Here is a 24,417-nt window from a genome sequence, read left to right on the forward strand (position 1 = left end):
AAATAACTTGATGGAGGGCCAGTCCCAGGCCCGCTGTGTGGACGTGCTGAAGTGCACTGCCTCCTGTCCCTGCTGTCCCCTCCCCTCCCGCGATTCCAAGTGATGTGAAAATCAGCCACAGACTTTAGAGTCTCTTGTTAAGTCAAGTTGCCAGCCTTGCTACAGAGTCAGTTTTTCCAGCTGAGCATAATGTAATGGAAAAATCTAAGTTTGTCTTGAAATGCTCACTGCTGTGCAGCAAGTCAACATGTGCTCTCCAAGATAGTTTGGGTGCGAACATTATTCCCCTGTGCTGTCTGAATTTGGCAGATCAGATATGGTTGCCTAATGTCACTTGTTACAGTTGTCCAGATAGTGATCATATAGATACTGTGTGTGTGAGAGGGAAGTGTTTCAAGTCTATCCCATGATATCTTCTTGCATTTGGTCTGAAAAGCAGATATGTTGCATGTTAAAAACAATGAAAGTTGGGAGATTAGGAAACATTTTCCTTTTTTTTGTAATTGTTAACTTGCATGAATGGTTGCTAAAAAATAAAGAGAAATTGGGACTTTCTGAATAATACAGATCTTTGTGATATATGTAATTTATAGAGAACATATAGCTTTTTATATTTTATGTAATTTTTGTAACATATATACATCATATGCATATACAATACAGGGTAGGGAAAAATAGATTTACTCTTGTTTGTATGGAAAATAATACAATAATAGAGAATAAACTTTTCACATACAACTGTAAACCTATTTTTGCCCACCCCTGCATAATATACATATTATAGGTCATATATAACTTTATACATTTTATATACTACCTATATATAGCTTTTCTGTTTTTTCACAAACTTCTCTTTATGGCACTTTGCTTTTTCTTTGACTCGTGTTATTCATAAATTCTCACTCCCTTGACCTCTTTTTTTTTATTTTTAGGTACAAGTATGCATATTTTCTGCACTAAGCCCAGATTTCTGGTATCATAGAAATCCTAGTGTTTTTTTTTCTTTATTTCAATCTTCCGGTATCTCATAATCTGTTCTGAAACACATGTCTAAGAATTAAATGAATGGCAGCGCTTCAAAACAGTGAATTTGTAAATAAACACATATACGCGTCAGATCTTTTTGAATTTTTAAAAAAACTTTTAAAGGGGAATAATACATGTACTTTCAGATATTTTTGGACGCAGAGAACCTGGGAAATGTTGTTTACGCACTCCTATTGTATGCCATACAAGGCTTTGAAGTCTGAAACGTGGAAGGGGGTTGAGGTATGAGAAGGGAGTGCCATTACCTTCAGTTTTCTTTCCCACATGGTCTGTTTTGGTTTCTGGAACTTCAAAGCTGTGTCTTGAGAACCTGATGTTAGTGGTGGTGGCCATGAGAGTATTTGAGGAAGAAAAATGGCAGTTTCTACCTGAGTGATTTGAGGACAAGGTTTTTTTGTTGTTGTTGTTGTTCTCAGAGACAGAGAGAGAGACAGACAGGAACAGAGAGAGATGAGAAGCATTAATCATCAGTTTTTTGTTGCGACACCTTAGTTGTTCATTGATTGCTTTCTCATATGTGCCTTGACCGTGGGCCTTCAGCAGACCGAGTAACCCCTTGCTCGAGCCAGTGACCCTGGGTCCAAGCTGGTGAGCTTTGCTCAAATCAGATGAGCCCGCGCTCAAGCTGGTGACTTCGGGGTCTCGAACCTGGGTCCTCCGCATCCCAGTTCGATGCTCCATCCACTGCGCCACCTCCTGGTCAGGTGAGGACAAGGTTTGAAACGCGTGGACTCTTCCATCTCTGGATGCCAGCATCTTGAGCTTTTCCTATTAAAACATGTTGGCAGGAAAGAATCTGAAACTCTGAAATAACTGCCAATTTTAGTGCCTTCTTCCTAGGAGATGTGCATTTTAGCAGGAAAGAAAATGTCAGCTCCAGGAATTGAAGTCCTTTTTTAAGGTGGTCCTTTTTTACAGTTTGGTTCTAGTCATAACTTTTGGAGGCTCCACCCTGTCTCTCTTGACTGAATTTGAAACAAGCCTTTTTCTCCCAAAACTTCCCAGAGTGGGCGGCTCAGCCAGGGGCCTGCATCTTTCCTGCAGTTTCAATGATCTTGGCCCCATTTCCTGGTCTTGCGTACAAGTAAGGCAACTTACAATAGCCCTGGGCATTTAGAGTACGACAGATGACAAAGCAAGCCAAGCTAGGTATTCTCCATTCACATAGTTAGCCACTTTCAGGGAGAGCCTAGAGATCATCATACTTGCAGAGCTCTGAATGGTAGAATGAATGTAAGATAGTAGATTTCTAAAGAAAGATGAAATTATGTTGATGCACCATACATAAGGAGGCGGTGAAGTGCAAAGTCTTTACAAAATTCTCAATAGGAGGTTTTTAGTTGCTTGAATTAAGTTGTTATGAGAGATAAAAAATTGCAGTAAGTGCTGTAATTTAGGAAATCAGAAACTTATATGATAATGTCTCTTCTGAAATAAGTCTTTACATGTGTAGCAGTATAACTATTATGAAATTTAACTAGATTGGAAAGCAGAAGATATAGGAAGTATTTTTGGTCTTATCATCTTCCATTCTGTGATCCCCAGATTTTCCAATCTTAAACCTTCCTTAAGGTCTTCAACCCTGGTGTGTCCAGCTGCCTTGTAGAGTGTCCACTTGAGTACGTCCTAAGCACTTGACTCAGAGCTGCCTCTTGGTCTGCCCTCTGTCGTCTCTTATATGCTCTGCCGCATCAAGTCACTGCAGATTCTGCTCCCAGAGTTATCTCAGATTCACCACTTCTTCCCATCTCCTTGCTGCCCTCCCGGTCTGGTCACTTGGGTGACCACAGATGCTCTGTGTGTTCACTGTGACTCTTCCATTCTCTTTATGAAATGGAAATCTAGTAATTCACATCCCCTCCCCTCAAAAATTAAAATAAACAAGCCCACAGCACCCAGCTTTTCCATAACTTCCTATGATATTAAATTGAAACCATAATTTCATAGCCTCAAAGTCCCTCATGACCTGGCCGTCACCTGCCCATCCCTAGCCATCCCCCTGTCCCCTCTGCCTCTCTGTGACCCAGCTGTGGTGGCTTGGTCTCAGTTTCTCTGAAATAGCATTGACTTCTACTTCCTCCTTTTAAAAATTTTGTTGGCTCTGTTATTTTTTCAGGTGTTCCCTTAAATACCCTTTAGTTAGGTAAACCCTGAGGTTAGAGACGGCCTTATTGAATCACGTCTGTCCCGTTGGTAGTACGAACAGTTCACAGGTGTACCCCTCGTACCTAGCATAGTCTGGCAAATAGTAGACACTGAATTGTCGAGTGAAGGAATGAAAGTAGTGGTATTTATAAATATTTTAAGTGCTTCTAAAGACTCTGAGAGGTGGCATGTCTAGTATATATGTGCATAGATGCTCCACTTTTCTTACCTGGGCTCATGGCAGACATCGTTAATCTGTCACCACTCCCTTCCCGGGCTGGCTTTTGTAGTGCTACACTTTAGGCGGCTGTTTCTGGTCTATTGGTCTGTCTGAATTGGCATGTGGCATGAACTTCCTTGCCATTTCTAATCTAGCAGAAAAAGGCATAGCATTTAGATGGTTGGTTAGGTTCTTGTCTTGATCTTTAGACATGTTATGTAAACTTTTTTTTTTTTTTTTTTTTTAGCGAAAGAGAGATATAGAAAGGAAGAGAGATGAGAAGCATCAATTGGTTGTTTAAGTACTTTAGTTGTTCATTGATTGCTTTCTCATAAGTGCCTTGACTGGGGGGCTCTGGCTGAGCCAGTGACCCCTTGCTCAAACCAGTAACCTTGGGTTTCAAGCCAGTGACCTTGGGCTTTAAACTAGAGACCTTAGGACTTAGCCAACAACCATGGGGTCATATCTATGATCCTACACTCAAGCTGGAGACCCTGCGCTCAAGCTGGCAACCTTGGGATTTTGAATTTGGGTCCTCAGCATTCCAAGTTGATGCTCTATCCACTACGCCACCGCCTGGTCGGGCACGTTGTGTAAACTCTTTATGCCTTAGTTTGCATACCAGTCTGCTACAAGTAATCAGATGGTAAGATATTCTTTCATGAGGATAAAGTAAGAAATATTGGAAAATTAGCAAAGCTGACCCAAATATAAAGTTGTATAGTTACATTTAATGTGCTTTGATATAACAAATATTCATCTATGATGAACCACTTTTATATAGTGGCTAAAATATAAATTCTTTTTTTTTTTTAAATTTTATTTATTTATTTATTTTTTACAGAGACGGAGTGAGTCAGAGAGAGGGATAGACAGGGACAGACAGACAGGAATGGAGAGAGATGAGAGGCATCAATTATCAGTTTTCCATTGCGCATTGCAACACCTTAGTTGTTCATTGATTGCTTTCTCATATGTGCCTTGACCATGGGCCTTCAGCAGACCGAGTAACCCCTTGCTGGAGCCAGCGACCTTGGGGGGTTCAAGCTGGTGGGCTTTTGCTCAAACCAGATGAGCCTGCGCTCAAACTGGCGACCTTGGGGTCTCGAACCTGGGTCCTCTGCATCCACTCTCTATCCACTGCGCCACTGCCTGGTCAGGCAATATAAATTCTTTATATACATAAATGTAAAATTTACTTACATACTTACCATAACTGTGTATGAGCCCTATAATAGGCACTCTGTTTTTCTTTCAGAATTAAATTGATCTCTTGTTTCTGTATTTACTAGATGTTTAGTTTTTATTTTGCTAGCAAAGAATACATTTCAAGGAGATAAACTATAAAATGTCGATAAGATGCTAGCTCTCTGTTTAGTGTACAGTCATTCTGTGGCAGTGTTTCACAATGTGTACCCATGGATCACCTGTGTCAGAAACACCCATTGGTGGTTAAATTGCAGCTTCCGCCCCCACAGTTACTGAATCCAACTTTTTGAGGCCTGGAAATCAGCGTTTTAAAGAAGCTCTTTGTATTTTAAATAAGCTTCAGAGGTTTGAGAAACACACTCATATAATACCTATTATATTGTGTGCATCATTAGTAAATTCTGAACAGGTTCTATAAGACGATTCATTCATTGACCTTTTCAGTCTCACCAGAGCATAACAATGACATCAGACAACATACCGCTGCCAACGTTGCACAATAAAAGGCAAAGATATTGATTGTGGCTAAGGTTGAAAACAGTCAGTGACCTTATTCAGCTGGAGCACAGAAGATCAACAAGAGGCATTGTTCCCAGAGGCTTAAACACACTGGTCTTCTGGGAACAATGGCCCTTTGACCACAGCTGACATGGGCAGAAAGGAACCGGGCAAGGTTCTGTCTCCCCAGTGCCGAGTGAGGGTCAGTCCTGCAGGGAAGGGGCTGCGCCCTGACTGAGTTCTCTGAGCAGCCGAGCGGGGCCAGGCCGGGCCGGCAGCACCCTCCGCCTTCACCGAGACTCTCTCTGTTTTCCTGCCCTCCCTGAATACTCAGCATGCAAGGAGAAAACTTGCCCTGAACAGGAAGGCAGAAACAATAACAGCATTTTTAAAAGTTGGCTTAAACTTTTAATCAGCTTAAAGCAGGGGAAATTCAGGATGTCTGTGACAAAGCATTACATGGCCCATTTGAACCCTGGGCTGGACTCCTGGGAGAGGTGACAGGTCTCCGTCTCCCACTCACATCAAAGCCTGCTCCGGGCTGTCAGCCTCCCTTGATCTCCTTTGATCCTTTGTGGTACTTACAACTTACACTGCACAATTCCGTATCCGGATTAATATTGTTTTCTGTCATTTCCTGAATGTTAATTCCATCTCAACAAGTAGAAACAGAGGTTCTCAACGTGGGGTGCTGTTACCCACCCCCTGGTGTTTAGAAACCTGTGCAGATACTTGTGGTTGCCAGGATGATGGGGAGGGGTGTGTGTATTTGCATTTAATGTCCTCAGGGTATGGGATACTAAATGCCCCACAGTCCTTGGGACACTCTCACCCAATAAAGGATTGTCCTGTCCAGAGGCAAATGAGAAACACAGGAGCTCTTTGGGGTTGTCTGCATCTTGTCCAGTGCTTACTTGCGAATAGTCCAGGCATTTACTAGATCTTGAATATGTGTGACTTAATGGATGCGGTCTGAGCTTAATAATGTGTTGGGAAAATAAGTGGCCCAGGCCATCTTCCTGGGTAGCAGTTGTGTTCTGACAATAAAACTCTTCTTGGATACGGCTCTGCAGCCTCATCCTTCTTGCTGGTATGATGTGGATGAGAGCCATGGTCTGGAAAATAATCCTGAGCTGCTACTACTGTCACTCTCAGGAAAGACTGATGGTAACAAATGCTGCTGCATGTAGTTCCAATGACACCTTGGTCCCACAGAGATAAACAGGAAGATGCCAAGTAAATTAAGTGGAGATGTAAGTAAATCATGAGAGGGGGCAGGGGCAGAGAACCTAATATGTTATCACCAGTGCTGTCCCTGGTGAGTCTTCTCATAAGTATAGTGTCCCACAGAACGTATTCGGAGAAATGCTGCTGACTCAACACCCTTAACAGGAGGGTTTGAGATTTGGAGGCCCTTGTTCTGAATTTCCAAGCCTTCTGGAGTTAGTTTGCCTGTGGATTAGAAAGTTACTGTGGGGAAAGAAGAAGGTGGAACTAAGGATTAGATAAGGTCAGTATAGGGTTCTGGAATATTTGGTGATTCATGACAGTCATTCAGTTAGAGATATCTGAGAAATGACAGATGGATGAAAGTTCAAAAACACAAAAGGATGCAACAGACAGGATGACTTCAGATCTTGTTTTAGAGGTCTCAGAGGTTATGCTAAGCCAGATAGCTTATTGAACTAGGCTGTCCAGTGGACTATAGAATTTGAATATCTGGCCCTGGCTGGTTGGTCAGTGGTAGAGCATTGGCCTGTCGTGTGGATGTCCCAGGTTTGATTCCTGGTCAGGGCACACAGGAGATGTGACCATCTGCTTCTCTATCCCTTCCCTTTCCCCTTCTCTTCCCCCACCCCTCCTTCTCCTCCTGAAGCCATGGTTCAATTGGTTCGAGTGCGTTGGGCCTGGGTGCTGAGGATGGCTCCCTGGAGCCTCTACCTCAGGCACTAAAAGTAGCTTGGTTGCCGAGCATAGCCCAACATGGGCAGAGCATTGCTTTGTAGGGGGCTTGACTGGTTGATCATAGTTAGAGCACATGTGAGAGTCTGTCTTTTTGTCTCCCCTCCTCTCACTTAAAAAAAAAAAGGAATTTGAATATCTTAAAAATCACACAATGCCTGACCAGGTGGTGGTATAGTGGATAGAGTGTTGGCGTGGGATGCTGAGGACCCAGGTTTGAAACCCCGAGGTTGCCGGTTTGACTGGGGGCTTACCAGTTTGAGCATAGCGTTGCTGGCCTGAGCATGAGATCATAGACATGACCCCATAGTTGCTGGCTTGAGCCTAAAGATCACTGGCTTGAGCAAGGGGTCACTGACTCAGCTGGAACCCTGCCCCCGGTCAAGGCACATATGAGAAAGTCATCAATGGACTAAGTGCCACAACTATGAGTGTCTGTCCCTATCTGTTCTTTTCTGTCCCCCTCTCTCTTTCTCTTTCCCTCCCCCTCACTAAAAGAAAAAAAAATATCACAAAAATTATATAATAATTAAATGACTAACAGCAAAGGCAGCAGGAACAAACTGGGAAAATTTAGCCATGAGAGGTTGAAAGAAGTGCAAAGTGAAATGATTGAGAGGGCTGTTTTGCCTACAAGGCCTCCTGTGACTAAATGAGTACAGTGTGATGATCCTTTGACTCAGTGAGTCCACTTCTAGGCATGATTTCTTTTTTCTTTTCTTTTTCCTCCCTTCCCTCCCTTCCCTTCCCTTCCCTTCCCTTCCCTTCCCTTCCCTTCCCTTCCCTTCCCTTCCCTTCCCTTCCCTTCCCTTCCCTTCCCTTCCCTTCCCTTCCCTTCATTTTTCCATTGATTTAAGAGAGAGGAAGGGAGAGAGGGAGGACGAGAGAGACAGAGAGAAGCATCAAGTCATTGTGCACTCATTGGTTTCTTCTCTATGTGTGCTTACTGGGGATTGAACCCACAACCTTTGTGTGCCAGGATGATGTTTTATCTACTGAGAAACCCAGCCAGGCCCTGGGAGTAATTTCTAAGTAAATGATAAGAACTGTGCTTAGAGCTAAATAAGAGCTGTGTTTAGAGGTGTAGCTCTGAGGATGCTTAATGGATATTGTTTGAAACTAAACATTGGTAGTAATCCTGATGGCCCCTTGAAGGGCAGTGGATGGATCCATTATAATTCATCTATATGGCCTGGCAGGTTGGCTTAGCAGAAGAGCGTCAGCCCAGCGTGTGGAAGTTTTGGGTTTGATTTCCGACCAGGGCACATAGGAGAGGTGCCCATCTGCTTCTCCCCCTTTCCCCCTCTCTTTTCTCTCTGTGTCTCTCTTCCCCTCCCACAGCCAAGGCTGCATTGGAGCAAAGTTTGCCCAGGCGCTGAGGATGGCTCCATGGCCTCCACCTCAGGTGCTAAAATAGCTCCAGCCACAACAGAGCAACGCCCCAGATGGATAGAGCATCACCTCTTGGTGGGCATGCTGGGTAGATCCTGGTTGGGTCCATGCAGGAGTCTGACTGTCTCCCCATTTCTAACTTTGGAAAAATTAAAAAAAAATCATATATATATATTAATATTATGTAAACCTGACAAAGATGTTAAAAAATATATTGACATGGGCCAAAACATATGAAAAATAGACATAATAGAATTACAAGGTTAACATTTTAATAAATATGTAAAATGGGGTGGGGGACCTGAAAAGGAATTAATAAAAATGTTCCCTTGGCTTGTCTTTAAGTGGTAAAATTTGAAGTACCTAGAATTCTTCTTAGGGCTTTAATACTTTTAATTCTTAATGTAAACATACATAATTAATTTTGTAACTAAACTAGTTTAATACAGTAAGTAAAAACATGATCTGATGTAGTAAAAAGTGCTTTATCAACCTTTTAGCCAAATATTTCAATATTTAATCATTTTTAAACTCAAACATTCCTGGTAGTTTGAAGGAGCTGTTAGTTCCTCACATCATATTCTGACTTGGTTGATCATTAGCACAGAGGAAATGAGGGTTCTGACTACAAGAAATGAAATTTAGCAGGGGGAGGAATTGAGTCAATTAAGTGATGGAAAGAAAGAAGGGATCTCACTATAGTTAAAGAGAAATGTATAAAAACTAAGTCTAATACAGTGCTACTAATTACATTTGCCTAGCTTGAAATTCTGCCTCGGAAATTTCCTACTGAAACATCATATACTCATGTCTCTTGAATGCCTAACGAACACCCAGTAAGCCTAGACTTGGTGCCCTTGCCCCCAAAGTGGCTGAGTCAGAGAGCTGAGTGCATTTCAGGTGCTAGAGCTGACTTGCCGAAGAGTCAGGTTTCCATTTGAAGGCCTAGTCCATGGTAGGCCTCTAGTTCTCCAAGACAAGACCACAGAGCTGTATCCATGAATCAGCCCATTAAGAAGTTAGGTCTTGGCCCTGGCTGGCTAGCTCAGGCAGTTGGAGCATGTCCTGAGACACCAAGGTTGTGGGTTCTATCCCTGGTCAGGGCACATATTGGAAACGACCAATGAATATGCAGCTAAGTGGAACAACAAAATGAATGCTTCTCTCTCTGTCTCTCTACCCCTTCCTTTCTCTGTCTCTCTAAAATCAAACAAAAACAAAAGAATTTAGGTCTTCATCTGCCATATGAAAGCCAGGGGATATGGCCAGAGATTGAGTAAAGGATATTCAAAGATGTCCCCCATAATCCCCCCTAGAGTCACTCTTAATCTTATTCAGATTAAAATTTGATAAAGGTAAAATTTATCAGTAAAATTGAGTCTGGATTGAAACTGGGAATATCTCAACTGAATTCTCTTCACCAGATCATTTTGCAGTGCCTACTATGTGTGAAGCATAATATAAGGCAGTGCTTAACTCTTTCATGGATTGCCATGACATTTCTGGCAGACCCACACCAGTTGTGCGGTTGAAAAACATTGTTATAAGGCAGGGGTCCCCAAACTTTTTACACAGGGGGCCAGTTCACCGTCCCTCAGACCGTTGGAGGGCTGGACTATAAAAAAACTATGAACAAATTCCTATGCACACTGCACGTATCTTATTTTAAAGTAAAAAAACAAAACGGGAAGAAATACAATATTTAAAATAACAAACAAGTAAATTTAAATCAACAAACTGACCAGTATTTCAATGGGAACTATGCTCCTCCACTGACCACCTATGAAAGAGGTGCCCCTTCCAGAAGTGCGGTGGGGGCCGGATAAATGGCCTCAGGGGGCCGCATGTGGCCCGTGGGCCGTAGTTTGGGGACCCCTGTTATAAGGTATTGTGAGAAGATAGTCCTTATCCTCAAAATGATTAAACTCTAATTGATCATATACTCAGTCATTGACAAGAGGTACTTGTAGACTAGTATCAACAGGTCAGTATACTTTCTGGAATTCTCTGGAATGGAGCAGGAAAACCAAGAAATATGCTGATTAGTTGGAAGGAGCCATTTCAAAGCCTACATACTGATTTGTTAAGTGAGAGAGGCAGGCTTTCCTGAAGAAAAAGAAAAATACTTTATGTTTTGTTTCAACGAAATACTTTGTAGCAACATTTCTCAGAATATACTCAATGAGCACTATTCTTTTTCTTTCTTTTCTTTTCTTTTTGTGTCATCTTAAAAATCAGTAAAACTTGATTTGCTTCTATTCTTTCACCATTAAGAGAAAACTGGAGAAAGCAAAAATGTTTTTTGTTTACAAAGATAAATTACCTCTTTACCCAGAGAAGGTCAAAACCTCAAACCTTCCCCCACATCCCCTGAGCTGACCCTTAGACAAAGCCTTCAGCCCACTGGCCAGGGACCCTGTATGTGGCCAATTCCAGATGAGGGCTGAGAAAGCAGACCAATCTGTTCCCGAGATACCAAGTTGAACAGAAGCCACACCAAGGATCTAGTGCCTGTATTTTACAGGACACAGGAACCAGGTGGCTACTTATAAAAAAACAACAAAAACAAACATTCATTTCAGGCACAACTTTAAATTTTGTTTTGTTTTGTTTTAAATCAGTAAAAGAAACTGATCCTAGAAGCTGCAGTGACCTAACCAGTAGCAAGTTTATGCATTTGTCTTTTTGTTTGTTTAAATGCATTTAAATTATCACACTGTTGACATACCTCGTTTGCATGAAATTCTGCACCATACATACTAAAATTGTGGTAAATTTACCCCCTCCCCCATTTCAAGGGGAGAGAAACCTACTCTGGAAGATAATTTTCATTGTCATCTAGCCAAACAAGATTATAAATGATATGAAAAATAACATTTTAACATGTGGCCATCAACTTATGGAAATAAATGGCTTGCCTACACAAATATATATATATATATATATATATATATATATATATATATATATTTTTTTTTTTTTACAGGGACAGAGAGAGTTAGAGAGAGGGATAGATAGGGACAGACAGACAGGAATGGAGAGAGATGAGAAGTATCAATCATCAATTTTTTGTTGTAACACCTTAGTTGTTCATTGATTGCTTTCTCATATGTGCCTTGACCACGGGCCTTCAGCAGACGGAGTAACCCCTTGCTCGAGCCAGAGACCTCGGGTGCAAGCTGGTAAGCTTTTTGCTCAAACCAGATGAGCCTGCGCTCAAGCTGGCAACCTGAGGGTCTCAAACCTGCGTCCTCAGCATCCCAGTCCGATGCTCTATCCACTGCGCCACTGCCTGGTCAGGCAATTTTTATATTTTTAATATAGTCTACAGTCCTCAGAATTAAAGCACAAGAACAGGAAAGAAAAGGAAAAGGATGTAACTGAATGTTGAGGCAGGACATCTTGCCAGAAGTAATGAAGGTAGAGTGTATACCGTATATCAAGTGGAGACCTTCATAGGGCCAATAAGGTAACAGTCTGTATTTTTCACTTACACAGGCATAATATATCGATTTTGCAATTACCAGTTGTGTTAAAAGCAACAAATAAAGCTCCTAAAATTCATTCCTGTTTAAGTTTCATCTTGAGTCTTCCAGGCTGCAACTGTGCATAATTTTAAAATAGTTTATTTTTCTTAAACATATCGTGAGGAAGTTGTTAAAACTGGTGTAATAGCTCAATAGAATAAGTATTCCAGATTTTGCGAGGGAGGTCTTCAGACCCCTTCATCAGAGTCCCCCCAATTTGATCACAGTGGATTAATGATGTGCTTTGTGGATATGCTTGTTAGTCAGTGACACCAGCCTGACAGATCTTTCTTTCTGCATCAAATCCCACTGACTTATCTGGTCCCTTGGCTCATGAAGAGCCATTAAGCAAGGAGCACTGACATCAACTAGGGTATTGTTCTTCAAGTGATTGACCAACCTGTCAGATGGTGAAGCTGCAACAGCCTTGGGGCCCTCGCAGAGCTGCCAAACATTACAAGTGTTGTACTTGACAGTGTGCTGATTAAGGATCATCTCCAGCCTGTAGCTCAATGCCATACTGAAATTTTCACACAGGAAAAGAGCTTCTTGCCATATCCTACCTCATAGTTATCCTACTTCACAGACTCCATAGTGTCCCTCTGCAGGTGTGTGATGTAGGCCATAGTCTGTGCATTTTGGCCCAGGACAAACAATTGGAACTTGACACTCTCCCCTTTCTGCAGACAGTCTCCTTGTTGGCCATTCCAATTATGCCAAATGGCTAGACCTTGCCTTTCATATCTCCTTCCTCCACCATCTCAATCTTTCTTTGGTACTCAGTCAGTATTGGGCCAACAGTCCTCAGAGGGTGAATGACTTCACTAGAGTAGATGGTAGAATCAGCTTCTTCAGTAATGCCATTCACTGAGTGTGTTTTGTTGACTTTTTCTGCACTGATTTTGTTGCCTTTGCCTTTGGACAAGCGGTATTCGATCATGTCCTATAGTTCCAGGCTATTGACATCACCAGAGAACTCATTGTAATGGAACAAAATTTCCTTATTATGATCGGCTGTTTCAGTAGATCCAAAATTATCCTTCAGAGTTGCCACATAACCCAAGAACCTCTTGGAGTTAGAATTATGACCTTAAAGTGGCACACAGGCTGCAATCTGCTGTCCAGGCCTCGGTTTACCGCTACTACTAAATTCAGCCTTATCTCCCATTCGAGAAGTAGAGCTGGCCACTTCCTTGGCTTGAAAAGCAATAGTCAGATTCACCCCATAATCATCATAAGCAATAACACCATCCTCAGCCTCCTCTTCTTTGCCTTTATTTGGGCAAGTATTTTTAGGATTGGCTTTTTTATTTTTCTATAGGGTCCAGGAAATGATCAGAATGGGAATGGAATGAAACTGTCCCCTGGGGATGTGTTTTGATCCTAATAGCATGATTGGGGGGGGGGGGCATATCAGAAACCACAGTAAACTACTTACAGTATCTACAATATGGATCTGGTTCCCATTCAGAATTTCACTGTCACGGAAGAACACATGAACATCATGATTTACACACTTAATAAAACCAAAACCATCTCTCATGGAAGCAATTACACCCATTTCCCTGGCTTTATTAGTAAACTGAAATATATTTGATAGAACTGTGTTTGCTTATTCTAATTTGTCATGTCAGTTATTTGAAATATTAAACCTAACATGGTCACCTTCCAACGGGGTTACCTGGGATTTGGTATCTTTGTCTCCAAAGGAAAGTTCTTTAGGAGTCACAAAATCAGCTTGAATGTGTCTTGTCATTCTGGTGTTTAGTGGGTACCTTTGGGATAAGTGTGGTTACAATTCTTTCAAAATGTCCAGTGCTGATATCTTCCTTGAGGCAGTAGTCTGGCATCTGTTGCAACTTCTTTTGCAACAGCATAATATTTTAAGCAATTACAGCAGCAGTATGTTTATTGTTATCAGTTACAAAGTTTATTTTATGTCCAGTTTCCAGCTGAATATTCCCTTCCACATCTTCAGGTGTGTAAGTCAGGTGAACACTTCATCCATAAGAGGTTAGCAGTTTTTCAATAACCCCAGTTTCACACAACGCTGCTGAGGTACCCGGATCAAAGCTCATCTCACAGTGATAATCAAATATTGCACCTGCAGTACTATTTGCTGACTCTTCTTTTCAGCACATGTTTCAAAGGATGAAAGTTGCTAGTATTAAAAAAAAAAGTGGCCCTGGCCGGTTGGCTCAGTGGTAGAGCGTCGGCCTGGCGTGCAGGAGTCCTGGGTTCGATTCCAGGCCAGGTCACACAGGAGAAGCGCCCATCTGCTTCTCCACCCCTCCCCCTCTCCTTCCCCTCTGTCTCTCTCTTCCCCTCCCGCAGCCAAGGCTCCATTGGAGCAAAGTTGGCCCGTGCGCTGAGGATGGCTCTGTGGCCTCTGCCCTAGGCACTAGAATGGCTCTGGTTGCAACAGAGCAATGCCCCAGAGGGGAAGAGCATCGTCCCCTGGTGGGCATGCCAGGTGGATCCCGGTCGGGCGCATGAGGGAGTCTGTCTGACTGCCTCCCGTTTCCAACTTCAGGAAAAAAAAAAAAGGCAAGAAAGAATTATCTATCCAGCTAATAAAGAAAACAACGGCTGCCACACTGGCATCTCCCAGGACAGCACTGAAGAAAGCCAAGACTATGAGCAGTGTCCGGAGTGCTCTTTCGAGGCTGTTGAGTATGCACATACTTCCTATGTCAGACCAAGTGTTGTGTCTTCAACTTAAGTGTATCCCTCTTTGCTCTTATTGGTTGTTTCCTGGTTTGCTCTTTGCCTGACCTGAACTCGAAGCAGCAGTTTCAGGTGGTAAAGTCTGTCCTGCTACACTTCAGACCCAACAGCACAGCACCCCCTCCTGCGCTGCCCTAAGCAGCAGTGAGCACTCTAATGAGGCTTCCTGGGGAAAAACGAAAAGAGGGCGGGGGGCATGCCTGACCTGTGGTGGCGCAGTGGATAAAGCATCGACCTGGAAATGCTGAGGTCGCTGGTTCGAAACCCTGGGCTTGCTTGGTCAAGGCACATATGGGAGTTGATGCTTCCAGCTCCTCCCCCCTTCTCTCTCTCTCTCTCTCCTCTCTCTCTCTCTCTCTCTCTCTCTCTCTGTCTCTCCCTCTCCTCTCTAAAAAAAAAAAAAAAAAATGAATAAATAAATAAATAAATAAAATTTATTAAAAAAAAAAAAAAAAAGAAAAGAGGGCGGGGCACGTAGGTTTGTGAAATGAGACAGGTCACCATGTCCACCAGACCTGCGCCCTCATTCACATCTCACATTTAGTATGTTAAGGCTCCGGAAGTTTCTTTGTAATGAATAGGGTCCACTTGAAATACAAGGATAAGGGACGTTAAAAGAATAAACAGATTTTGAAAGTGTGGCACTTTCCCTCCAACAAATAGAAGAGCTTGTTACTATTAAGAAAAGTAAAAATTGAGAAAAGAGACTAAGGTACAAATAGGTAGCTTGTGTGTGTTCCCTTTAAAATATGAAGTAAAGCCTTGAATATACTTTAGGATTGCTCTTCCCCTTATGGTTAAGGTGGGTGACAATGGGGGGTCTTGAGTGATAAGTGACAGAGCAATCTCTGGGTGAGGGGGCAGACTTGATAAGCAGAGCCTGCTCCAGCCAGGTGAGTTGATGGCTTTCTGGGTGGTGAAATAGTTGTTGACATTTCTGAAAACCTTTTGTATCAGTTATTTTTGAAAAGACCAGACCTGAATGGTTTTCCCAGGAAGGTTTTCTTTTGGAGACCAACCTCTCTATGACACCTTCCTACCCAATGTGTTTTTATTAATTTTATTAATATAAAACTAAGGTATTTATTTCTACATTATCAATGCCTCTCTGAGGACCTTTGTTGAGATACACTTTAATATAATGCTCATAGCTTTTATTTAGTAAAACTGTAAGAAACCACATGGCAATGTTTCTATATGTATTGTACAAGCCATTGTGAAAAAGAGTTGACTGTTGCCCAGTACTGAGGAGGGAAAACCCTTTATATTACTCCTTTGATCAGATTTATGTGGACTATCCCATTCCCTTCTTTCTCTGGCTATCAGAACTTTACAAATTATTTTTAGGTTCAAGCACACCGACAGTATTATCTGGTGGTTGGAAAATCAGCTTGTGACTGTTCCTTCCAAGAGCATGTATCTTTTATTGTATGTTGCCTTAAATCTCTCTTGGAGATGGATGGCACTTAAATAATTTAATAAAACGAACTGCTAACAATGGTATCATGAGTTTAGATAAACCATTCATTTAGCTTGTATCTTTAAGATTTTGGACAGACTGTTAAATATAATTTTAATTGGCCATAAGAAGGCAAGGGTTTTGGAGGAAATGCTAGAGCCAGAAACTTCTGATACAGCTTAAACACTCAAGTTGTATGTGTGTGTTTTAGCAGCCAATATTGCAGGATGACCATTAATTTAAGAACTTCTTATCTAACTAACATACATCAAAACAATGTGCAGTTTTCCATGGGGGTGGGAGGATACTTGAGCAGCATGGGGGCTAAGTATTTGGTGTATAGATGGACTGTGGTTTTTGTTTTTTGTTTTCACTTTGAAGAAAATGAGGATTGGACAAGGAAATTCTAAAGGGTATCGGGGAAAGAAAGGTTCTTTTTCGCAGTGTGATTGAAATGTGCAGAGGGGCTAGTCATTTCCTTTATACGCACTCCTGAATTTAGTTCTACTTTGCCAAAAGCTCTAATTGTATGACATTGTAATTATTTGTTTGCGGTCTGTCTCTAAGACACTATAGTTGGCCCCGCCTTGGTCTTCTTTCTGTCGGCCTCATCTAGCACAATGGAAGCAGTGAGTTTTTTGCATATATGATTCATATTTCTGAACTAGCAGATTAGGAGGCATATTGCAGGCCAGTAATTATTTCAAAATATTGGCAAGTATTTTGAATACTCAAAAGGTGTTGGAAGGCATTTTTTGTCCCTGAAGCATAATTTGTGTTATTCCAAAAATTGAATCATTAAAAGGGTTTGGGAGGCATTTTCACCTCCAAAGCATATTATCTGTTCATTCATTAAAAAAAAAATTTCTGTTATCTCACATTTCTGTAAGTATTAGGTTCCAAGGATCAGTTTGGTGCTGAGGCCTGCTGAAATGGGATAAGTGATCCTTCCTCAGGCGGGTCTTTATGCCTTTTCTCCTCTACGTTTCTGTATTGTGCTGGGTGGGAACACCCACCCTTATTATTGAAGGCCTTCAGTATGCCAGATGTGTGCTGTGCTGAGGATGCAGTAGTGACCCAAACATGGACTCTTCTCTCAGGGTTGGAGTTTGTATTCTGATATATGAGAAGCAGACTCAACTCTTAGGAGTTACACAGAGAACATTCTTGCTGCCTTTTTTTTCCCCTTGAGGCCAGGTGACATAGCAAACCATAAATAAGAAAGTGTGAGAATCATAGATTTGCTGTTTGTGATAAGAATGCTCTGCTATAAGCAAAATTAGAAAAGGATATTTTGATTTACATTTTCCTTCTTTAACTGCTCTCACCCCAAACACATGTTTTGTTACTTCATAACACATTGATGTTATTTCATTTTCAGCGGTGCCCCAGCTCTAGAACTCAATTTGTCGTTGTGGAGATCCAGTCACTTTTGAATAACCAGAGCAATTTGTAAATTGCACCTCTCTGACAGTGTTCCCAAGGGACGTTATGACTAAACTGGGTGACAGAATGGGATTTGTACTAGCATGTCACTTTGATGTGTGGACATATCATGACCTTTCAGTAATTTGGGCTTCTTTAAAGCACATCTTGGGGGTGAGGATGGATTTCATTGAATGTTGCTCAGTGAAATTCTGATTGGTGCCAAGGAAACGCTTTGTGGAGTGGCAGTGTGACCCTGAGATTATGTGCCTGCTGGCCTCATTGGTGAGCCTTTCAGTGTTAAGCAACAGTCTCTGCTGCTTATTATAATGCGACATGGAGCCCATCACTTAACCCTGAGAGGCTCTGCATCCTCCTCTCTAAAACTGGGATCATCTGACGAATCTGAGAGGTTCTGAGGATAAAATAACATCTTTGAAGTGCCTGTTATAGGGCTAAGCACAGAATAGGCCCTCAGTATATAACAGCTGTTCTTACCACTTAAAACGGATGACCTTTCTTTTTTAATTTCTAAGCATTTTATAATAAAACTCAGGTTTATGATACCTTTTGAATTAGAGTAGTTCATGTTTACTAATATTTTAATGAATTTGTAATATAATTCAAATTCTATAGAATTTCTTTTATATGTCTATATCTATCTATATCTATCATCTATCTATCTATCTATCTATCTATCTATCTATCTATCTATCTATCCATCTATCCACCCATCCATCTATCTACCTATCTGCTGATTTATCTATCTATGTATTCTTCTTAGCTTATAGCTGATAAGGTCTATTTGTTGGTGTTTTCCCATATGGCATAGAACTGAGCTAGAAAAACAATTATTTTTATTATTTAGCAATTATTTTATTTATATAGCCCTTAGTACCAGGTACTGGAATTAAGCTCTTTACATAACTTATTTAATCCTTACAGCCAGGACACCGAAGCATGAGAAATGTCAAGGAATTTGTGTGTGGCCGCGCTGGTGGACCTGTCATTGAACCCCAGGTGTTTGACTTCTAAGCCCTGGGTCTTGGCCCTCCTCTTTTCCTCAGCGTGTGTTAAATAACTGAGAAGATGGCCCAGGCACAGTGGGCAGGCACAGTGTTTTGTGGATGACTTTCAGTCGGTTGTTACAGTGTGCTTAAACACGTTGTTTTGTAGTGAAAGGACTCGTTCGTGCTCTCTGTTAGATGTAAAGGTAGCACAGGCCACTCATGAGCACTGCACAGTATTTATGTTCCTGTTGGGCCTGTCTCAGTCGGTCCTTGCTCTAGTTCTTAGTGGTCAAGTTTTGAGGGCAGCAGTATTTATAAAGTGGGGAAGAGCCCAAGACTCTGAAGTCAGGCAGCCTGGAGTTGAATCCCAACTCTGCAAGTGTAAGCTATGTAACCTAGAGCAAGTTACGTATCCTCTCTGTGCCTCACTTTCTCATCTTTAAATAGCGCTTACTCTAAAGGATTGTTGTGAGGATTAAAAGAGCATATATACACACATATATACATAAATTCTCTACTTGGCTTTGATAGAATCAGAGACTAACTGGAAGAAGTTGACTCAGGCAAAGTTAAAATGATAATAATAGTTAACATTTATCAAGTATTTACTATGTGGTAGGCACAGGCTAAATATTTTATGTTTAACTTACTGAATCCTAACAAAGGCCTCATGAGGCAGGTATTAACCCATTTTACAGATAGTAAGTTTTATGTGCATTCGTTTTATCCCGTAGTTAAGAAACTGGACTTTAAAACAGGGGAACCTAGGGAATCCCACAGTACTGGCAGAGCTGGCCTTCCCTCTGTGTTGCCTCTTATTATTGTAACTTCCAAGACGCTGAACCATGAATATCAGTATGACTTGAATGTCAGTGTGGAAGCTCTGAACATTGGTAATTATCATAGCAATCATGTCATGGGTATACACACACACACACACACACACACACACACACACATTCCTTAGTTAAAATTTCCTGCTTTTGAAGAAGTCTTCATATCAAAGCTAAAATTCTCATATTTAAAACTATTTTTTATGCACTATCTTTTGGTGGAAGTGGAAAAACGTTGTCCATCCTTCTTAGGAGGGTAGATTAAAATGATGTTGAATGGTAGAATCTTCCTTGTTTTCTCTTTCTAGGTTAAAGCCTTGCATGTGACTTTCATACCTCCAATTAGGTTTTGGTGATCTTTACATCTCTACTTTGAAATCTACTTCCCCCCCCCCCCAATTCCCCAGAAGTATAGAGCCCAGCATTGATCAGTGTGACCCTGGTGATATTTATTATGACATGAAATTGTACGTCCTTTTTCACATTGAGGTCTGCAGCGTGAAGAAGGTTTCTTGTGTGTGGTGATATGCTGCACTGAAGTAGTCATCCTCCCTGACGTATTCTTCATGAGCTATCAGTTGGCATTTGTGAATCAGCAGGTCATTGACATTCCTTTTTATGACTCCTTCTTAAACTTATCAACTCCACAATCTGGGGCCAGAAATGGGCATCTTAGGTCAGTGACAGACAGGGCCCAGATGGAGTATGAGATTTGCCTATCCACAAATCTTCACTTATTCAATTTCTGTAGGAAGTAACATGTTACCCCAATAAAGGATCGATCCTATTGGGTGTACAGTATGTGAGCTTTCTGAGACTGGAACAGATTTAATTATTTCAATATTTCAAATTCTTCCCTCTGAAAGGTTCTTTTAATCTTTGATGCAGTACATCTTAGTTGCTGTTCCTAGTAAGACCACACTTCCCCATTTTCCCGCTCACGACTTTGACATTTTTGCTTGAGCCATGAATATATTCTTAGAAATTGCTGATCACCCTGCCTGGATGAAATATTTTGATCTTTATTATAAATATCATAGTTGATATTAGCTTATGATATCCTCTTCTGAAGACTTCTGATCAATTTTTTACAAATTATTATTTTTACCCTTTTAGTGTTGTCAAGAGCTCACCATTTGTTCTTGCTCTGGGCCTTTACCTGGAAATACCAGTTATACTGTTAATTTTTCCATTACATATGTTTACGGAAAGGCTGTGAGCTCTTTGCTTCCCCCACCCCCAGCTGTGGGGCATGGGGAGGCTGCTGAGCCGCTGCCCATTTGCTCGTTTGTAGAACGGGCTGACGACACCACCTGCCGTACAGAGTTCACATGAGCACTCAATGAGGTAACGCACGTTAAATGCCATAGTGCTTAATTAGCACAGCATAAATGCTCAGTAAATGATTAGTATATGATATAAAGGTGCTGTGAGAATGTGAAGGTTGGGGCACTAACTCAGCTTTGAATGGTGATCATGAGTGAGTTAGTCAAAAGAAGAAAGGGAGGAAAGGGTATTCCTTGCAGGCAAACAGCTGCAGCACTGTATTAGTGATGGGAAGAAAGTGCCAGGAGAGGACACAGAAAGGGAGCGGGAGCAGATGGTCAAGGGTATTCTATCAAGCCAGGGGCTCTGACTCTACTCCTGGGAAGTGGGGAACCACAGAAAACTTTGTACAGTTGTGCTGACATGAAGAAACAATTGAACAGGGTCCACCTGGAGACCTGTGAGAAGACTAATCTTAGAGTCCCTATAGGATAGGGAGTGCTGGACAGAGAGAAGGGCCAAGGGACAGACAACTGATGTGAACTCATCAGTTGCTCACCTTTAGGTTCTAGGGGACTTGAAGTAAAACCACAGAAGGTATACTTGCCACAGATTGATTCCCTTTGGGAATATGAATCCGATGGGCTGCGGTGCACATTTCTAACGTGGAGAAAATCTGCTCAAGACGTAGAAGGAGGTCGTCCCACTTTTCTGCCTGGCACGTGTTCGGTATGCTGCCTGTGTGAGTGCGCGGGGAGCACAAATCTGCTCGCTTGTGCAGGGAAGGAACTACTGTTCTTCATTTCCTGGTGATCGCAAAATTACCTTTTCTCACAGTATGTTCTTGTTAGCCAATTTCCTCTCGATTAGCTTTGTGTCTGTCTAAGATTACAAGCCCCCCTCCCCTAATTTCTAACCATTGGTGAGAAGTAGAAATGGAAATACATCAGAAAATAATTTATATGAAAAGGAGTTTCCTCCCCACCCCTAAGTACATGCACACAAATAAGAAAAAGGAAGACTAGCAACTGACTTACATTTCTTTGGATATACTATAGTGTTTTGTTATGCCATTCGGAGGAAGAGTAATAGAAATAAATGTTAGTATGTGTCAGAGTGATAGCTAGTTGGCTATCCCAAATGAGTATGAGCTTTGTGGAAAGAATAGAGACATTTTCCTGTCATTTTGATTGGAATCGCCTGACCTCTAGAAAGCATTTCTCTTGCCACAGTGCTGCAATAAAAGCAAACACACATTTCTGGGAAACACATTGTGAGAGAGTTTCTTTGAAATGTTGTAAGAAAGAGTATTTACTCAATGGTTGACTCTTAACTCCTCCACGAGAGCAGCCCCACAGTCCTCCCGCATCGCTGGTGTCGAAGGTGTAGAGGAAAGGAGGTATCGGGTGCTGGGCTTGCCCTCCTGCCGTCAGCTAGAAAACTGGACCACCCGTGAGCCAGTTGTTACTCATCATTGCACCACAGGCAGCCAGGACAGTGGGCCTGGAGAGGAGAGAAGCACATGACATGAGACCCACGTTTGCCCTGGTGTTCTGCTGGACCACTGTTCCCTGCCTTCGTCCCGGGACGGGAGCCCTAGGGAGCATGGTGGTCTCATGAGGTTCAGCACTACCCAAGAGACTGGAGTTTGTATAAGAGGGTGTTTGGGAAGGTGAAGCTATCCTAGGGCAATTGAAGCTGCAATGTGTATGTATAAGGTCTACCGGAAAGTTCTGTCTGTTTCTATCACAACAAGTTTCGACACATAAGCACATGTTTATTTGGCGCATGTGTGCCTCTCTATTTTTATCACTTAATGTATACATACTAACGTAGCAAATTAACTAAAAGTTGATTCACGTTAGTCTTATGTGTGAAGCCATAGTGTACCCATGGCTACTGATAAAGTTCATTTACGCCACTGTAATTTTTACGAATTTCAACAAGGAAGAAATGCTACAGAAGCATGTCTGTCGCATCCACCATATTCCCCGGACTTAGCACCCTCCGACTATCACTTGTTTTTGTCCTTACAAAATTTTTTGAAGGGCAAAAAATTCAAAAATGAAGAAGATAACAAACAAGCACTGGTTCAATTTTTCGCATCAAAAGATAAAACATTTTTCAAAAATGGGATATACAAATTGCCCTCACGCTGGCAAGAAATCATTAATAATAATGGCAATTATATTATTTAATAAAGTTTTTTTTTTTTTTTCTGAAGCTGGAAACAGGGAGAGACAGTCAGACAGACTCCCGCATGCGCCCGACCGGGATCCACCTGGCATGCCCACCAGGGGCAACGCTCTGCCCCTCCGGGGCGTCACTCTGCCGCGACCAGAGCCACTCTAGTGCCTGGGGCAGAGGCCAAGGAGCCATCCCCAGCGCCCGGGCCACCCTTGCTCCAATGGAGCCTTGGCTGCGGGAGGGGAAGAGAGAGACAGAGAGGAAGGAGGGGGGGGTGGATAAGCAAATGGGTGCCTCTCCTATGTGCCCTGGCCCGGAATCGAACCCGGGTCCCCCGCACACCAGGCCGACGCTCTACCGCTGAGCCAACCGGCCAGGGCCTTATTTAATAAAGTTTATTGACAGTAAGAAAAATTTGTATTTTGTTTTATTCCAAAAACAGACAGAACTTTCCGGTAGACCATATATATATGGTGAGACCTAGCAGAGAGCAGTTGCTACCAGATTTGGAAGAGAATAGCTATCCCAGAGGTCATTAATATCAAGAGGAATGGAGAGTTCTGGCCTAGCAAGGTTAAGAGACCTCACTGAGCACCTTGGTCATTCTACTGAGAAACCAGGAAGACCATATCTTAGGAGTAAGGGCCACACCTTAGAGTAGGGCCATATGCTTGAACTATGAACATAGCTGAAGTAGACATGTTCTAAGCAAGTATAAAACCAAGCCTGTCAGGAGTAAGAGGATCTGCCAGTAATTTAACTGCCATTGAAATCAGACTGAATACCTTCTAATTGTCTGCCTTATAATAGAAAATACACATACAAAGAAGCAGGAAAATGTGACTCCTGTTTAAAATGGAAAGTACCAATACAAACAGACAATGCCTTTAAACTGTGCTATACTAAATCTTAGTCTCTAATAGCATTTTCCACTGAACGGAACTTTCAGCTTTTTGGAGAAATGATTGCATCCAGAGAAGAGATTGTTAGGTATAAGTTTCACCCACAGCTTTTTTTTTTAATATCCTAAAGTAAGGAAATAAAAAGTAAGAAAAAAAATGATGGCATGTCACAAAGATAAAGGTACCAACTTAAAGGGGTGCCCAACTGGCTGAATTTGAGATAGTTTGAGTGCCAAAATAATTAAGTTTAGTGATAAATTGTAAGCCATGGGAAAAGCAGGACTTGCCTGACCTGTGGTGGAATGGTGGATAAAGCATCGATCTGGAATGCTGAGGTTGCTGGTTCAAAACCCTGGGCTTGTCCAGTCAAGGCACATACAACAAGCAATCAATGAATAACTAAAGTGAAGCAACTATGAGTTGATGTTTTTTGCTCTCCACCCTCTTCTCTCTGTAAAATCAATAAAATAAAATCTTTAAAAAAAGAAGGGAAAAGCAGGACTTCACATATCCATATTGATTATAAGTAGATAGACAAATAATGTGTACAGTGTTGAGTAATGCCTGACAAGGTGAGGGGAGTGCTGGAGTTGGAACGGTCTGTTCTG

At 41.8% G+C, this 24,417-nt stretch overlaps 1 protein-coding gene and 1 pseudogene across 6 annotated transcripts in view; one reads left to right on the top strand and one right to left on the bottom strand.

Moving 5' to 3' along the window:
- The window catches only part of SGMS1 (sphingomyelin synthase 1), a 327,448-nt gene that overhangs the window by 85,920 nt on the left and 217,111 nt on the right, over nucleotides 1-24,417 (top strand). The gene's annotated exons all lie outside the window — the stretch shown is intronic.
- On the bottom strand, nucleotides 12,260-13,823 carry LOC136380944 (cold shock domain-containing protein E1 pseudogene; annotated as a pseudogene).

Source organism: Saccopteryx leptura, chromosome 9 (assembly GCF_036850995.1).
Source record: "Saccopteryx leptura isolate mSacLep1 chromosome 9, mSacLep1_pri_phased_curated, whole genome shotgun sequence".
Taxonomy (NCBI): domain Eukaryota; kingdom Metazoa; phylum Chordata; class Mammalia; order Chiroptera; family Emballonuridae; genus Saccopteryx; species Saccopteryx leptura.